Below are 19055 nucleotides of genomic sequence, written 5' to 3'. Positions count from 1 at the left end.
ACGAATGACGTGCTGCAGTGCCTCTTATGCATGAGGTACGTCATCACGACTTCTTTGTTGGTATAAGTCTCGACTTGCGCTACGCGAAGGATATCATCCACAGGCTGTGCCGCCTCTGGCGGTCAGGAGGCATGAAATAGAACATATTTATATGCCAAAGTCAAGCCTATGAGTTCCAAAATGATGTCTGTTACATTACTTCTGTTACGATTGTCCATCTCGCGTCTGTTACAAATTAATTACAATCTAGCTATATACCATGTTAATCTTATTGAAAGAATGTGTATGTTTATTCTACTACACATGTTTATTAATTATATTTGCTAAAACATCACCTTCCTATGTTTCACAAAGTAATTCTACATTGTTAAAATTGAGAATATATATGTCCACAACACTTCTGTTATGTTCTGACTTTGGCATATAAATATGTTTTTATTACATCTCAGAAAATTAAAGTTATCTTTTAACATATCATTCATTAAAGATTACATGTTTTGTGACCTGATGGTAAAAAAATAAATGGTTTTAGGTGAATTTTTAAAAATAAGTTCATGTCCCCATTTCAGTACCCATAAGCGTGGAATCACTCTCATATGAGAGAGAGAGAGATATGCAAGTACGAATTTTTCATGGGGCGGGATGGTTTGGAACAGGCCATCTAAAATTGGGATAACATTTACCCGGGACGGGTATTTGAGGCGGGTCGTCTAGCTTAAGCTTGATTAGCGTTGTTACGCACGCCAGTGTTTCCCACAGAAATTTTGGAGCCTATGGGGGAGGCACGGGGGTTGTTTAAAATTGAGTGATATGTTAAATATTAAGTTATTACTGAAAAACTATTGATTATAAAAACAGACACTGAGAAATGGTCCTATAAACAACTTTACCAATATAAAAGATTACCAGGACTACAAAATATCCAAATGCACCTGTTGGTTCAAAAGTTAAAGTGCATAGAACCTCACAGCACAACATGAAGTTACCTTAAAATATAATATAAATGCCTCAGCTTTCATGTAAGAAAAAAACTATTAATACTAGTGCTGTGTGCAGGCAGTCTATCCTGAAGACTAAATTAAACAATTATAAACTAATAAAATAAATGGCTCAGGCTTCATAGAAGAAAAAAACAATTTGAACAGAATCTCACAGTATGATGCTGAAGCTGCCTAAACAATGGAAAATAAAATACCATTTTGGCAAAAACGTTGGCATCCATTAATTTCTTGTATTAAGTAAAAAAATATGTTGCCAGATACTGCTGACGTTTTACAGCCCAAAATATGTTCAAAACCTGCCAAAATGCACTTAAAACCGCCCAAATTGGGCGGGAAAACGCGCAATCTGGCAACACAGGCGGCAGTAATGGCTGCACTCGTGTCGAGGATGTAAACACAGTTGACGCGGCAACGGACATGCATGACATAGTGGATGTAATTTACGTTCACAACTTTTTTTGCTGTCAGAAATATTTAATATTAAATTTTGTGACTCGACTGACAATAGCTGGCGGCATAACAAGCCATAGCCGGCGATTTGCCGCCGGTGACCGGCTACTTTTGAGACCGCTGCATATCAAGTACAGCACCATCAGGTTTGTGATGTTGAACAAATGTGTGTGTGTGTGTGTGTGTGTGTGTGTGTGTGTGTGTGTGTGTGTGTGTGTGTGAGAGAGCAGTGTCGGCCTACAATTCATATAGCCTACCCTGAAAGTGTGAAGTCTGAATAATAATTAATAAATATAAAATAAAAATAATAGATATAATAAATTAATAAATCAATAATGATAAATGTTGTTCTCAGTCGCACTCTCATATTTACTGTATTCATCTTTCTCCAGATATCAGCAAGTGCTTGGATGACACTCCAGTGCAGCCACATCTGAAGAAAAGGTTCATTGTATGCAAAAATAGAAATCTTATTTTACAAAAAAGAGAAACATGAATTTAAGATTTATTGAGCACAATTTATTTTATGTTTAGGCTATTGAGACAGAATGTTTATCTCATTGTATTTATGCTCAATGCATTTTGTTTTAAATAAACTAAACAAAACATTTTGAATGCTTAAATATTGCCATGTTTTGTCCTTGTGTGTGCCCCCCTGAAAAAACACTGGCCCCACCTCGGCCCCCCTAGTAATTTTGGTCTAGAACCGCCACTGGTTGCATGAATGTGTCATGCACCGAAAATAAGAGATTTACAAGCCAGGAACGCCTCATGATGCAATACGCAAGAAAAGAAAGAAGATTTACTGCCATTTTACTTTGTATTTGAGTAAAGTGAATAAATAAATGGTCTGTGGAAAATACATTTAATCCTGGGAACTGCGTGCACAGGAGTTTATTTTGTGTTTACTCCCCCCCACTACTTATTTGTCATGGCTGGCTAGTATGAGCCTTAGTGGAAAGCCCTGGGAATGCGTAAATGTCAAGTTCGATTTTAGATTTACGAACCCGAAAAAAATGTAGAAAAACCGGCGTTTAAAAAAAAAAAATTTTTCAACCGCACAAACGGCACTCACCCGGCCGGTGGACCGGAAACAGAACATTTTTTAATAATGGCCTGAGGTAAACTGAATTAACCTGGATGTTGATTTAATTCTGTAAAATTTTTACCATCACCTGTTTTTTTGGTAAATTAAGTAATTGGGCCTGTCACGATGACAAATTTTGTTGGTCAATATATTGTCTCAGAAATTATTGCGATAAATGATATTGTTGATGTCTTTTCAAGACAATTTTATGCCACTAGTAAAATAATGATCATGCAAATACATCCTTTCAAAGAACAGTAAACTTTTTAATTAAGTCAACTTATTCAATTCAAGAGTGGAACATAAAAAATATAAATAACTTAAAGAAATAAAACAAACAAAACCACTCAACAAAAGCAGTAAATAAAATACAATCTATGGCTCTTAAAAATTGCACTTAAGTAAATATTAACTTGGCACAGGGTAATAAAGACATTCTTTTCTTCACAGGCAACATTCTGCCAATCCAGTTTCTCAAAGTTTAGTACCCAGATAAACAAAGTGCAAAATAACAACGTATTGCCAGCTGTCATTTGGATAAAAGTAACAACAATTAGAACGAGATAACATGGAGGCAAGGGCGTAGGTTTGGTATTAACATTGGTGGGGACATAAACCTAATGCCAACCCCCAGTGGCACCAACTTCAGGTCAACATTAGAGGGTCACAATATTTTTGCTTCATTGTGTTCCACCAAAAGAGTATCCATCATCTCTCCAAAGTCCAGACTTTTAAAATTTGAAGTTCAGAACTGTAGTAATTCATGAATAATATGTGATTCATTTGATTAATTGCAAATCTTGTATGTGGTGATTAACTCATTCTACCAATTTGCAAATGTGTTTTACAAGCAAATAACGCATTGACTGTCGGAAGGGAGTATGTTCCTTTCCCTCATAAATGGAAGTAAAACACATACGGAGCCTTAAACACTGCGTTCCATTTGGCTGGCAGGGGGAGTAGGCTATCTTCTGTGTGATCTTTAACTAGTTTTAGAATGCTAGTTTAAGCTGATATGTGATTTGATCTAACGGTAAAACAGGACAAGGGGTCTAGAACTTTTTTGACACGTTGAAAGGTTACAATTTTACTTGGCAACAGAATGTATCTGAAATCTGATTGGTGGTTGTTATATTATTGCCCTTTTGTTGTCTTCTTGAGCCCAGAGTAGAGCGGAGAGGAGGGAGTGACAGGGTTCTACAGAGAAGTTTTTGGCCTACCGCTTTCAAATGAACCCCCTCAAAAACCAATCAGTTCAGCGTATGTATGTACTCAGTATGTGATGTTTTCAAAAGAGAGGTGGGAGTAACCAAAAATTTCTGATCAAGAAGGCTGTTATGCTTATTACGTGAAAATGTTTTGATTGTTCGTGGCCCAGACACCTTTTAATGTCCACATCACCATCGGGTTGTTGTTTACATGTATCATGTTACATGAACTTGGTCAGGGCACTCTGCAGGTCTTAACTGAAGCACGTCAAATTAAGGCTTAGCAGGCTGCTAAAGTTTGCAGGCACTTCATAAGCAAGACTAGGTGCAACATTGGCACAATTTGATATGATTTAATAATGTCTTTGTGACCTTAATGAACACCGGTCGTCGATATCAAGTCGGATTATTATTTACATGCCACACAAATTTAGAAAACAGTCATATTCGTGTGTTGTCGTTTTTACACACTGAATGTGAACTGTTGTTAACTGATTAATTTTACGAGCTAATCTAACGTTATATTCCTCAAGGACAGCTTGCTAGCTAGCAGCCTGTCACTGCACTGCAACCGCACTTGCTAATTGACATGGTAGCCAAACATGCTTGCTGTTTTCGTGACCATGCCCCCAGAGCAAATATTCATGAGTGAATTTTGCGTGGTGTTTCGCCCAGTGGAAACCTACAGTAACCATTTGTGTACCGTGCACGGAGCGTGATCCCCCCCCCCCATCAGAAATATTGGCAGGGACACATCCATACCTAATTCTACGCCTATGGTCTGTACAACAGAGCAACGTGGTGCTGTCTTTTCCCCGTTCAGTGGATACTCTGGCTGGATAACTGTTGCATGCTGGGAGGCACCGCCTCTGACAGAGAGCTGCGTGAGGCGACAGAAAACAGCGCAGTGTTTTATTCAGCAATGGGTCAAGCTAATACTCTGGCGACTTCCCTATGTAGATGTACAGCGCGTAAATGCCAAAATCGCGGTAAAAAAATTTACCGAATTCATTTTCATTTACTGTACGATGTAATGGAAACTTCTAATAAATCAAATCAATCAAATCAACACTTCAGAACACTTAGCACTTAATAAACACTTAATAAACACTTCAGAACACTTAGCAGTTGTCTTTTCAGTTATTTATTATAATAGATCTTATATTACATCCAAGATGGCGCCGCGGACGGTTGCCTCGGTACTTCGCTCTCTCGTACTTTCTATGTTTTTGTGTATTTGTTGTGTTTCTTGCGCTTCTTCTCTGGTTGCATACTCCAGAGAAGAACTCATAAACATTGGAATAACCACCAGTAAAGTTTTTTCATTGGTTTTCATTGATCCGAAAAGTTTTCCAGAGCTATTTGTTGGAGGAGCAGCAGCTCTCTATGGTCTCCGCCGAGGATGCCAGAGACACCGGGGGAAGCGAGCCGGCGTGCTTGTCAGGCTGAGGCAGCGGGGGTTTCGCACTGCGCTCCCGTCTATTAACCTGGCTAACGTCCACTCTCTGGCCAACAAAATGGACGAACTGCTGCTCCTCAACACAATCAACATGGATTTTAACAGATCTGCCTTGTGCTTCACCAAAACCTGGCTTGGTGAGCACATCCCGGACAATTCTCTCCACCTGCCTGGATTTCACCTGCACTGAGCAGACCGCGAAAAGGAGCTCACGGGGAAAACGAGGGGAGATGGAGTCTGCTTTTACATTAACAAAGGTTGGTGTACTGATGTCACGGTTCTAAACAAATCATGCAGTTCTCATCTGGAGACATTATTCATAAACTGCAAACCATTTTATGCTCTGCGAGAGTTCTCCTCATTTATTCTGGTTGGAGTCTACATCCCTCCTCAGATTTGTGTTACTGAGGCATTACAACACCTGGCTGACCAGATAAACAATGTGGAGAAAAAACACCCGGACTCTTTGCTCATTGTTTTGGGGGACTTTAACAGAGCAAACCTCAACCATGAACTGGCAAAATATAAACAGCACATTAAGTGTCCCACCAGGGACACTAACACTCTGGACCATTGTTGCACTATTTTAAAGGACTCATACCACTCTGTCCCCCGTGCAGCCTTGGGACTATCTGATCACTGCATTGTTCATCTTATCCCGACCTACAGGCAGAAGCTGAAATCTGCTAAGCCTGTAGTCAAGACGGTGAGGAGATAGTCCGATGAGGCCAAACTGGAACTACAAGCCTGCTTTGACTGCACTGATTGGAGTGTTTTTGAGGCTGCAGCTTCAGACCTGCATGAACTGACTGACTACTGTGTCATCTTACATCAGTTTTTGTGAGGATATGTGTGTGTGTGCCCTCCAAGACCTTCTGCATATACAACAAACCCTGGTTCACTGCAGCTTCACCAGGCCAAGGAGGAGGCCTACAGAAGTGGGGATAGAGTCCTGTACAAACAGGCCAGAAACACACTCAGTACGTTTTTACATGCACATCCAAATCGAGCTACTGTCGGTAATCGAGCAAAGGGTCCCAGCAGGGGTGCCAGAGAAATCCAATCCTACATGCAACTGTGAAATCGAGCTATTGTGTAAGGTGCATTGTGCACCCGAGCCACAGGTGGCGCTACACGCCCCATCGTGTTGGTACACTTCCAGTTGTTGTCATGAAGAAGAGCTATAGTGTTGCCAGATACTGCTGACGTTTTCCAGTCCAAAACATGTTCAAATCCGCCAAAATGCACTTAAAACCTCCCAATCTGGCAACACTGGCAGTTCCGTGTTCAAGCTGTTAGGCTTGCTCTAACAGACTGTATGGCTACAAACTGTCCTGCGCAGACCACTGTTTTGTAAGACAACTTATTTTGCACATTTTGTATATTTTTCTAAAGTCCATTTTTTGCTTACAAAAAATATTTTTTTTTTTTGCTTACAATTTAACTTGTGTCTTAATAAACACACAAAGTTCAATTTTGTTTTTATTGACATTCTTCAGATGTTGGACATATATATATATATATATATATATATATATATATATATATATATATATACACACACACAAATACAATGACTTGTTTATGTACACAATTCACAGCTATGCAACAGCTGTACAGATGTATTTGGTGCTACAGTAAGTGAGCTAAATTTTAACAGTGCAAACAATGCCACAAAAAGAAAAGATTCATGCCGTTGTCATGCCGACCGAGGCTGTTGTTTTTCCTGCTTTTGGTCTCGTCACTCGTCACTTCCGGAAGGGGCAGCACTGAAGTAAGTAGCTCGACTACGTAGCTCGATAGGGTTTACATGCACTAAGTAGCTCGGCTACAATCGCATAATCTAGGTCGTGTAGCTCGATTGCGAGAAATCAAGTTCGGTTCAATTTCAGCCGAGCTAAGGTGTTTACATGCCATTTAGAGCTTCGATTTCAGTTGAGCAACGGCAGAAATTCGATTTTCTCTATGTGCATGTAAACGCACTGACTGACGAAAGAGGTGAAAGTAGCCAAGAGGAGCTACGCTGAAAGGATCAAAAACAGCCGGCGTCAGTGTGGAGAGGCCTGAAGAATATCACCAGCTACAGGAGACCATCCCCCAACACTGCAATGAACCATCAACTGGCTGACGAGTTGAATGTGTTCTACTGCAGATTTGACACATTCACACCTCTCTCCCCTTCAGACATTAAAGACCCATTTACACCCCCTGCTATTCTGCCTCCTCTCGCCTCTGACCCCACACCAGCACTCAAGATCTGTGAAGAGGATGTTTGTCAGCTTTTTCGCAGACAGAAGATCAGGAAGGCACCCGGCCCAGACGGTGTGTCACCCTCCTGTCTGAAGGTCTGTGCTGATCAGCTGGCCCCCATCTTCACCCAGATCATCAATAGATCCCTGGAGCTGTGTGAGGTTAGTCTGGCTAACGTGACTTCAAAGCTCTGCGAGCATTTGGTCTGGCAAAGATATTAAGCCCAACCGTTTCCCAAAGTGCGTGGTTGACCCGCCTCCCTGAAATGCCTCAGTTGGCTACTGGTCGAAGCCAGAAAAGGCTGTGACGAAGCTTAAACCAATCACATCACTCTTTCCTCTGACGTATGTGACGCGACGGGGCTAACTGGTACAACCCCGATTCCAAAAAAGTTGGGACAAAGTACAAATTGTAAATAAAAACGGAATGCAATAATTTACAAATCTCAAAAACTGATATTGTATTCACAATAGAACATAGACAAAATATCAAATGTCGAAAGTGAGACATTTTGAAATTTCATGCCAAATATTGGCTCATTTGAAATTTCATGACAGCAACACACCTCAAAAAAGTTGGGACAGGGGCAATAAGAGGCTGGAAAAGTTAAAGGTACAAAAAAGGAACAGCTGGAGGACCAAATTGCAACTCATTAGGTCAATTGGCAATAGGTCATTAACATGACTGGGTATAAAAAGAGCATCTTGGAGTGGCAGCGGCTCTCAGAAGTAAAGATGGGAAGAGGATCGCCAATCCCCCTAATTCTGCGCCGACAAATAGTGGAGCAATATCAGAAAGGAGTTCGACAATGTAAAATTGCAAAGAGTTTGAACATATCTACAGTGCATAAGATCATCAAAAGATTCAAAGAATCTGGAAGAATCTGTGTGTAAGGGTCAAGGCCGGGAAACCATACTGGGTGCCCGTGATCTTCGGGCCCTTAGACGGCACTGCATCACATACAGGCATGCTTCTGTATTGGAAATCACAAAATGGGCTCAGGAATATTTCCAGAGAACATTATCTGTGAACACAATTCACCGTGCCATCCACCATTGCCAGCTAAAGTTCAAAGAAGAAGCCGTATCTAAACATGATCCAGAAGCGCAGACGTCTTCTCTGGGCCAAGGCTCATTTAAAATGAACTGTGGCAAAGTGGAAAACTGTTCTGTGGTCAGACGAATCAAAATTTGAAGTTCTTTATGGAAATCAGGGACACCGTGTCATTCAGACTAAAGAGGAGAAGGACAACCCAAGTTGTTATCAGCGCTCAGTTCAGAAGCCTGCATCTCTGATGGTATGGGGTTGCATTAGTGCGTGTGGCATGGGCAGCTTACACATCTGGAAAGACACCATCAATGCTGAAAGGTATATCCAGGTTCTAGAGCAACATATGCTCCCATCCAGACGACGTCTCTTTCAGGGAAGACCTTGCATTTTCCAACATGACAATGCCAAACCACATACTGCATCAATTACAGCATCATGGCTGTGTAGAGGAAGGGTCCGGGTACTGAACTGGCCAGCCTGCAGTCCAGATCTTTCACCCATAGAAAACATTTGGCGCATCATAAAATGGAAGATATGACAAAAAAGACAGTTGAGCAACTAGAATCCTACATTAGACAAGAATGGGTTAACAATTCCTATCCCTAAACTTGAGCAACTTGTCTCCTCAGTCCCCAGACGTTTACAGACTGTTGTCAAGAGAAAAGGGGATGTCTCACAGTGGTAAACATGGCCTTGTCCCAACTTTTTTGAGATGTGTTGTTGTCATGAAATTTAAAATCACCTAATTTTTCTCTTTAAATGATACATTTTCTCAGTTTAAACATTTATGTCATCTATGTTCTATTCTGAATAAAATATGGAATTTTGAAACTTCCACATCATTGCATTCCATTTTTATTTACAATTTGTACTTTGTCCCAACTTTTTTGGAATCGGGGTTGTAGATTAAACTTAACGAAGCCAGTCGGGAACAAGGCGAAAACATCCTTCCTTTCAATAAATACCTCCAGGGCTGCTCTTTGCTCCGTTTTCAGTGAGAACTTGCTCCATGTTCGTAATGTTTCTAGTGAATGAAGCACTTCCGGCATAGATTCTGTAAACAATCTATGGCTTCCGGTCGCAGTTCTACTACGTCAGTGCCTTGAACACGCCTCTACCCAGGGCCGTTGGAGATGCTCAAAGTTGATTGCCTCCCGATTTTTCGGGAGCTTGGAAGAGCTGTAGATAGCTTGCCTGGCCAGACTAAGCTCGCAACAGGCCCTCGTGTTGCGTCACGCTTAGGATGGGCGGGCCCAGGCTAGCGTGAAGTCCCCTCATGCTTCAAACGCTCCACAATAATCCCGGTTCCCAAGAAAACCACCATCACAGGACTGAATGACTACAGGCCTGTAGCCCTCACATCTGTAGTCATGAAGTCCTTCGAGAGACTGGTGTTGTCACACCTGAAGGACATCACAGACCCCCTGCTGGACCCCCTGCTGGACCCCCTGCAATTTGCCTACCGGGCAAACAGGTCAGCAGATGATGCAATCCATATGGGACTGCACTACATCCTACAACACCTTGACTCTGCAGGGACGTACACCAGGATCCTGTTCGTGGACTTCAGTTCGGCGTTCAACACCACCATTCCAGACATCCTCCACACCAAGCTCACCCAGCTCACTGTGCCCTCCTCCACCTTTCAGTGGATTATAAACTTCCTAACTGACAGGAAGCAGCAGGTGAGGGTGGGGAGCATCACATCCAGCACCCGGACTATCAGCACTGGTGCCCCCCGGGGGTGTGTGCTGTCCCCACTGCTATTCTCCCTTTACACCAACGACTGCACCTCAAGAGACCCGTCTGTTAAACTCCTGAAATTTGCAGATGACACAATGGTCATCGGCCTCATCTGAGACGGTGACGAGTCTGCATACAGACGGGAGGTTGAACGGCTGGTCTGTTGGTGCGGTCAGAACAATCTGGAGCTGAACACGCTCAAAACTGTGGAGATGACAATGGACTTTAGGAGGAGCGCCCCCACCCTGCCGCCCATCACCATCACCAACAACACTGTGACCGCTTTTGAAACCTTCAGGTTTCTGGGCTCCACAATCTCCCGGGACCTGAAGTGGGAGACCAACACAGTCACCATCATCAAAAAGGCCCAGCAGAGGTTGTACTTTCTGCGCCAGCTCAGGAAGCTCAACCTGTCTAAGGAGCTGCTGACACAATTCTACGCTGCCATCATTCAGTCTGTTCTCTGCTCTTCCATCACTGTTTGGTTTGGATCAGTGACGTGCGGTGAGGTTTGTGGCTAGTGAGGCACTGACTTTTTCAAAATCAGATTTTCAAATATGCACCAAAATATTTTGCCAAATACCGATTTAGTTTCATATCTCATAGCAGCATTCTTTACATAAGGTACATTTGAAGGTACATATTTGGCCAAGGAAGAATGAAAAATGAATGGCGGTTCAGTAGCCTACTTCCAAAAAACACCACGGCGGACCACACAGGCCACACAGCGGGTACCATACACAGAACAAACACACGAACCACGGTGCTACAGACAGAACAGGCCACACAGCACCACGGCCCCATACATCCATCGCTAGGCACAGCATCACGGCGGATGCTCTCTCTCACACACACAAACACACAGGATTCGAACACTTTACTGTTTGGCTAAGAAGCAGGTTGCATGAATGAGATATTTTAAGATCTCTCGGTTTTCCTTCACCTTAGCGTTGTGCATGCTAATGTTTAGCCGGTGCTGTTCATTCAAAGCCACATCTATTCGAGAAGTCCCAAAAGTTTTTAAAGCAATTTGGTTTTGAATGTGAGTAGCTGAGCATTCATGTTTCAGGAGGCTTCTTGGTAGGTTTTTTAAGTCACAAAATCCCATGTTAGTCCAGACATTGTCACTGGTTGAGAACAAGAGACAGGGATAACAGAAAAGGCGGTTTCTTGTAGCACAGCCAATCTTTTCGGTTGTACCACTCACTTTGAAGCGATTGGGTTATCTTCTGCCCAGTCCTTTGAAGTAATTCCTTTAGCTCCGGCGTCGGCCGTCCATTCTTTATCACGTCCCGTTTTCCTTGAAAGTCCAACTTTGAGAAACCTTTCAGTTGAGCTATTACATCCTCCATTGTTGCAGTCAATCGGAACAAGCCAACAACAGTCCAAATTAAACTTTACGTGACCACCAAACAAGCAAACACCAAACAAGAATAACTGAGCTCACATACGCCCTCTGCACTGCGGCAGAGCTACTGCTTGCCTCACCTCCATGTCTTTTCAGTGCGGCTTTATGTCAAATTGTTAACACTAAATAAGTGATACACATACGTAGAAAACATTACATATTATAAGGAAAGTGAGGACATATTATACACATGTCTACAATGTATAAAAAACATTTTAATACAGCATTACGTTGGTAGCATACACAGAGTAAGCAAAAGGCACGCGCTCAACCCAGTTAACAAGGGATTGCGCAATCTGACGTGAGGCACGGCTTGGTGCTGCCTCACGTCGCTGCATATTCGCTGCAATTGAATAGGAAATAGGCAAATACAGCGATTTTGATCGCAAAAATGATTGAAATTATTTGAATCATACAGAAATAGCATATATAGCACAGATGATTGGACAAATCTTTATCATTATTTACATTCATTACATCTCATGATGGCTGGATGATGACCGGTGAGGCCCTGCCGCCCCTGACCGCACGTCAGTGGTTTGGATCGGTCACCAAGCAGGACAAGAACAGACTGCAACGGACAATAAGGTCTGCAGAGAAAATTATTGGTGTCAGCCTGCCCTCCATCCAAGGCCTGTACCTGTCCAGACTCAGGAAACGGGCAGGTAACATCTCTGCAGACCCATCACACCCTGGTCACAAATTGTTTAAACTTCTCCCCTCTGAAAGACGTTACAGATCACTGTACGCAAAAACAACCAGACACAAGAACGTTTTTTTCCCCTCAGGCTGTCTCTGTGATGAACAGCTAAAACCGGACTCAAATATCGTTAACATCAACTGTGAAATATCTGCACACGCATACCATCATTCTGTACACACTGTATATTTATATTTACGAAGGCATCCTTGCACTATGCACCATTTTGCACCAAAAGATTAAAAAATACATATCCTTGTCTATAAATATATTTACCCTTCTACAGTGGTGCTTGAAAGTTTGTGAACCCTTTAGAATTGTCCATATTTCTGCATAAATATGACCTAAAACATCATCAGATTTTTACACAAGTCCTAAAAGTAGATAAAGAGAACCCAGTTAAACAAATGAGACAAAAATATTCTACTTGGTCATTTATTTATTGAGGAAAATGATCCAATATTACATATCTGTGAGTGGCAAAAGTATGTGAATCTCTCGGATGAGCAGTTAATTTGAAGGTGAAATTAGAGTCAGGTGTTTTCAATCAATGGGATGACAATCAGGTGTGAGTGGGCACCCTGCTTTATTTAAAAAACAGGGATCTATCAAAGTCTGATCTTCACAACACATGTTTGTGGAAGTGTATCATGGCACGAACAAAGGAGATTTCTGAGGACCTCAGAAAAAGCGTTGATGCGCATCAGGCTGGAAAAGGTTACAAAACCATCTCTAAAGAGTTTGGACTCCACCAATCCACAGTCAGACAGATTGTGTACAAATGGAGGAAATTCAAGACCATTATTACCCTCCCCAGGAGTGGTCGACCAACAAAGATCACTCCAAGAGCAAGGCGTGTAATAGTCGGTGAGGTCACAAAGGACCCCAAGGTAACTTCTAGGCAACTGAAGGCCTCTCTCACATTGGCTAATGTTACTGTTCATGAGTCCACCATCAGGAGAACACTGAACAACAATGGTGTGCATGGCAGGGTTGCAAGGAGAAAGCCACTGCTCTCCAAAAAGAACATTGCTGCTCGTCTGCGGTTTGCTAAAGATCATGTGGACAAGCCAGAAGGCTACTGGAAAAATGTTTTGTGGATGGATGAGACCAAAATAGAACTTTTTGGTTTAAATGAGAAGCATTATGTTTGAAGAAAGGAAAACACTGCATTCCAGCATAAGAACATTATCCCATCTGTGAAACATGGTGGTGGTAGTATCATGGTTTGGGCCTGTTTTGCTGCATCTGGGCCAGGACGGCTTGCCATCATTGATGGAACAATGAATTCTGAATTATACCAGCGAATTCTAAAGGAAAATGTCAGGACATCTGTCCATGAACTGAATCTCAAGAGAAGGTGGGTCATGCAGCAAGACAACGACCCTGAGCACACAGGTCATTCTACCAAAGAATGGTTAAAGAAGAATAAATTTAATGTTTTGGAATGGCCAAGTCAAAGTCCTGACCTTAATCCAATGGAAATGTTGTGGAAGGACCTGAAGCGAGCAGTTCATGTGAGGAAACCCACCAACATCCCAGAGTTGAAGCTGTTCTGTACGGAGGAATGGGCTAAAATTCCTCCAAGCCGGTGTGCAGGACTGATCAACAGTTACCGCAAACGTTTAGTTGCAGTTATTGTTGCACAACGGGGTCACACCAGATACTGAAAGCAAAGGTTCACATACTTTTGCCACTCACAGATATGTAATATTGGATCATTTTCCTCAATAAATAAATGACCAAGTACAATATTTTTGTCTCATTTGTTTAACTGGGTTCTCTTTATCTACTTTTAGGACTTGTGTGAAAATCTGCTGATTTTTTAGGTCATATTTACGCAGAAATATAGAAAATTCTAAAGGGTTCACAAACTTTCAAGCACCACTGTACATGTACATAGCTTTTTGTTGTTTTTTGTCTATGCTTTTTTTTTCTTCTATCTGTTTGTACTAAGAGAGCTAAGTGAAACCGGAGTCAAATTCCTCGTGTTCACATACCTGGCAATAAAAGTGATTCTGATAAAACTGAGATATAAAACAGGAAAAGAAGACACCAGCTCAGGTGATGCCGAGAGTGCGCAGTCTGAGTTGTGTCTTAGTGGCTGTTATAGCGGAGCGCGAGTGGCGCACCATACCTAAGAAAAAATGGTAAACTCATCGAGTCAATTTTTTTTTGTGTGTGGTTTGTATGTGTACCACCACTCATGCACACCGCCTAGTGGTCAGTGTTAGTAATTACCAGTCATACACACTGCCTCGTGGCCAGTGTTAGTAATTAACAGTTACACACACCGCCTAGTGGCCAGTGCTAGCCAGTAAAGAAATAAAACAAAAGAGACTGGCTATGATGTAAGAAAATTCTACAACCCAGAAACAGATGGGAGCTCTGCTTTTAGGCAGTGCCTAAATCTATATATTCTATTAGACTCTAAAAGCATTCGCCTACTGCTCGCGTCTGCACGTGATTGGCTTGAGGCTTGCCCTTGAAGCTAAACATTGGTTCTTTGTTAGAGCATGCACCTGGTGTGCTCTGAGATGCGCAGCAGATGCATGGTTAGGCATAACATAACATGAAACATAAACAAGGCAGCCTGCTTATCACCAGCCGTTGAGCCAAGGACAAAGAAAGGCGATTACAGCTTGTGGGAAAACAATTTTTCTCAGTACACTAGGCCACTTGAGGTCAACATACAGAAACACAGAGAATAGGAATGTTCATTCACTAAATTTCCTTCACATTTCCCCCTTTTTATCCTACAGAATAATAATTGCTAAAGGAAAGAAATGTACACAATTTCATTGGTAAGAGTTCCTGGAGAGATTTGACTTAACACGTCATTGAGTGTACAGGGATAATGCTAAGGCTGTTTTGTAAGACATAGACGTCTTAAGTTAATGCTAGCGAGCTATATACATAGATCAGGAAACAATAGAACAGAAAACAACCACAAATGAGTGTTTTAAGCTAGGGCTAATTTCATATCAGCTGTGCTGACGTTGTCAAACGGTGGGTTATAGTCTTCGTGTGGGTTTGGAAGCCAGTCAGGCAAGTCGTCTGGGCCTGTTTTCACCATCTGGTAACCAATATTTATCAGCTGCCTCTGAAACACGGAAATACAAAAGTGACAGAAAACAGGGAGCAAACGTAGCATCACAATCACTAAACCCAGGACCGGTATGGTGGATGGAATCAGAGTCTTCCATCCACTGAACCAACGCCACCAACTGTCTTCGACTCTGTGTCAGCCTGGGTTCTCTATATCGACCAACACACGAATCCTCCCGTGAGCCCCAGCAGGATCAGGATGCTCAGGCCCGCGACTGGACCTAGCTTATAATGATTTACCCCCTTCATCTTATGTTAACTATGTCTCTGAGTTAACCCTTGCCCTTCTTGACGTGTTAAGTCAGCCCTATCAGCCCTCGTCCAACCTCACCGAGACTTGGAGGAAATTCGAAACCCTAAGACTTATCTATTGGCTAGACACTGAAATACTCTTCCCTATTGAGGGTGCGTGCGTGACTGATGTGATACTCGCACTGTTCCATGCAGTGGTGCCCTTCCTCCTCACGCGTCTTGGCCAGCGTCTGGGTCACTGAGGCCTTCCTTTTCCTCCTGCTCAGCCAGTTCAGGAACCCTCCTGCAGTGGCTAGCGTGGATCCACGTCACTCTGTCTGTGACCTTCACTGCCGTTGGGGTCGTGAGCAGGACCTGGAATGGGCCATTCCACCGTGGCTTGTTCCACTTGGTTGGTCGGAAGTCTTTCACCACTATCCAATCCCCTGGTTGTAGATCGTGCAGAGGTCCCTCAGCATGCTTGGGAAGCGCTTCTTTTACCTGTTTGTGGATAGATTTCAAAGCAGAGGACAGTGTTGCACTACTGTGCAAACATTCAACATTGCATCATCACACAGTGTGGTGTCCGGCAGTGTTCCTTGGGCTGGCCCTATCCCCGTGTTGGGTACTCGTCCAAACAGAAATTCAAATGGGCTTAACCCATGCTTAGGCCTAGTTTGCATCCTCATTTGTGTGAGTACTACAGGGAGGACTTTTGTCCATCCTAGCCCTGTTTCTGCACAAGCTTTGCTTAGTTTATTTTTAAGGGACCCATTTTCCCTCTCCACTGCTCCCGCACTGGCAGGATGTTGTTTCAGGTCTATCCCTAGGAATGCTCCTATTTTCTTTAGGGCTGCATTAACAAAGGGCGTTCCATTGTCACTTGAGATTTTGCTAGGTATACCCCACCTAGGAATTGTGTCTCTCAGGAGTGCTTTGACTCCTGCCTCTGACTCTTGTTTAGCTGTGGGGAATACTCCAACCCATTTTGAAAACATGTCAACTATTACCAGGCAGCACCTTTTTCCCTCACTAGGTGTCAGTTCAATGAAGTCCATTTGTCTGGTATTGGGTGTGCTGCTTGAGTTAGTTTGATACCTTGACCTGCATTATGTTGTGGACATATCAAGCATTGCTTGCAAAATTTCGCAGCATAGTTTGAAACCCCCTTTGTGAACCATCACTTTGTTACTTCTGCTGCCATCCCCCCTTTTGACACATGGGTGAACCCATGTGCCAATTTTGCATAGAAAGGGAACATGTGTTTGGGTAGACAGGGACGGCCCGAGGGACAAACCCTTACCGAGTTTGCAAAGATACAGCCGGCCCGTTTCCAGACTTGTCTCATCCTGGGTGGCAGTGCTCTGAAGGTCTGTAAACGGGGTGAAAACCTGAGGAAAAGCAAGGTTAGAGGGTGAACTGGAAGCTGAGGCTGCACACTTAGCTGCTGCATCCGCCCTGGCATTTCCTTGAGACACAAGATCAGTATTGTTAGTAGGGGCAGCACACTTGCACACAGCAATGGTTCTAGGGAGTAGAATAGCATCCAACAGCTCAGAGACCAATTTATGATGTGCAATGGGAGATCCTGTGCTAGTGAGAATTTCTGTCTTTCCAAATGGTGCCAAAATCGTGCACAATGCCAAATGCGTACCTGCTGTCCGTAAAAAATATTGACGGATTGCTCTGCAGCCAATTTGCATGCCTCTATATATTTGCATGCCTGTGGCCTGCGCCGACAGGTTTGAGGACAGACACGACGCCTTGAGGACCTCGTGATCTGAGACTACGGCAAAACCTACTTTGTTCTTTCCTGTCTCTGGAGGCTGAACCATCCACATAGAGGACCATGTCTGGATTTTCCAAAGGGTCGCTCTTTCAGTCTGCCCTAGAGGAACAAATATCGTTAGTGAGAGCAACACAGTCATGTCCATCGTTCTCTGTAGGGAGAAGAGAGGCAGGATTCAGAACAGTACAACATTTCACAATGATGTTAGGCATATCAAGTATGATAGTGTTATATTTTAACCATCTCTGTGTTGACAAATGTGATGTCTTTTTCTCCAACAGAAGCAGGGAGACAGCATGTGGGACCAGAAGGGTGAGGTTAGAATACCCCACAATATCTTTTCATCTACAGTTTGAACAAATGGTTTATTGGGGTCAGGCAATCCCAGAATGGGTGTGGTCTGCAGAGTGCTCTTTAGGGACGTCAGGCGCGTGCGGAACAACTGCAGCATTGACTGCTTGCAGATCTTGGACAAACCTCCACTCCTCGGGCTGGGACAATTTTCTTGCCTTCTTAACTGGGAAAATAGGAGTGCGCACTGGAGAGTCCGGGCAAGGGACAATTATACCTGCCTTCAGCAATGAATCAAAGATCGGTCTTATACCTGCGATTTGCTTCTGGTTTGAGTGGGTACTGGGTCTGTTTAGGCCTGAAATCTGATTTGGGCGTGATCATGACTGGTTCAGCATTCTTTATTCGGCCTACATCATAGCTACGTTCACACTGCAAGGCTTAATGCTCAATTCCGATTTTTTTGTGAAATCCGATTTTTTTGTGAGGTCGTTCACATTAACAAATATATGCGACTTGTATGTGATCCTCAGTATGAACGAAAAGCGACCTAAAAGTGTTCCGCATGCGCATTGCAGGATACGACGACGTCACACGCAGTGAGCATGGCCAGTGTTTACGGAAGTAAAACCGCCCGGTTGCGGTATGACCCATCCAATCTAGCTTGAATAGCTGCATCCCCCCAAATGGAAATCAGCTCCCTAACCTCTGCGTCCTTCCATTGAGAAGATTCAGAACCTTCACAGCCCGAAGCGTCCCTCGCATTGATGTCATGCGCAGGGGTGCAGATACGTTTTTTGAACTGGGAGGGACAAAAAACTGGGGGGGACAAAGCTGCCAGCAAACCAACCCCAACCCCGATATGCCTGTCAAACTTGTTGTTAGTAACCATAGCAACCAAGCTCGAGCTCGCAACCTGTGCAGTCTGCGCAGCTCAACCAACCGAATATCAGTCTTTGTTTTGTTTTATGTGAGTTGTTGCAACTATGTATACACTGCCGTGCACCTCAATAAACCGAACGGTAATTAGTCTTTTGATTTTTCCGTGAGGTTTGCCTTATACAAAGAAAGACAACATAGATGTTTATTCCTCCCTATAAGTGGGGGGGACCGAACGAGGTGAATTTAAATCTGGGTGGGACGAGTCCCCCCCCTCTATCTGCGCCCGTGATTATGCGCCATGTTGTTGTAACTTTTTTGAGAGACCCGCCGCCTACTTCAGCGCAGAATAGTGACGTTTGTGGCTTGTTGATGACGTGTAAGTCGGATGAATGCGACCT

At 43.2% G+C, this 19055-nt stretch overlaps 1 protein-coding gene across 3 annotated transcripts in view; it reads left to right on the top strand.

Annotated features, from left to right (window-relative positions):
* The window catches only part of fen1 (flap structure-specific endonuclease 1), a 113571-nt gene that overhangs the window by 20735 nt on the left and 73781 nt on the right, over positions 1-19055 (top strand). The gene's annotated exons all lie outside the window — the stretch shown is intronic.

Source organism: Neoarius graeffei, chromosome 5, assembly GCF_027579695.1.
Source record: "Neoarius graeffei isolate fNeoGra1 chromosome 5, fNeoGra1.pri, whole genome shotgun sequence".
Lineage (NCBI taxonomy): Eukaryota > Metazoa > Chordata > Actinopteri > Siluriformes > Ariidae > Neoarius > Neoarius graeffei.
The sequence above is the reverse complement of the archived record's forward strand: the minus strand, read 5'-3'. Positions and strand labels throughout refer to the sequence as shown.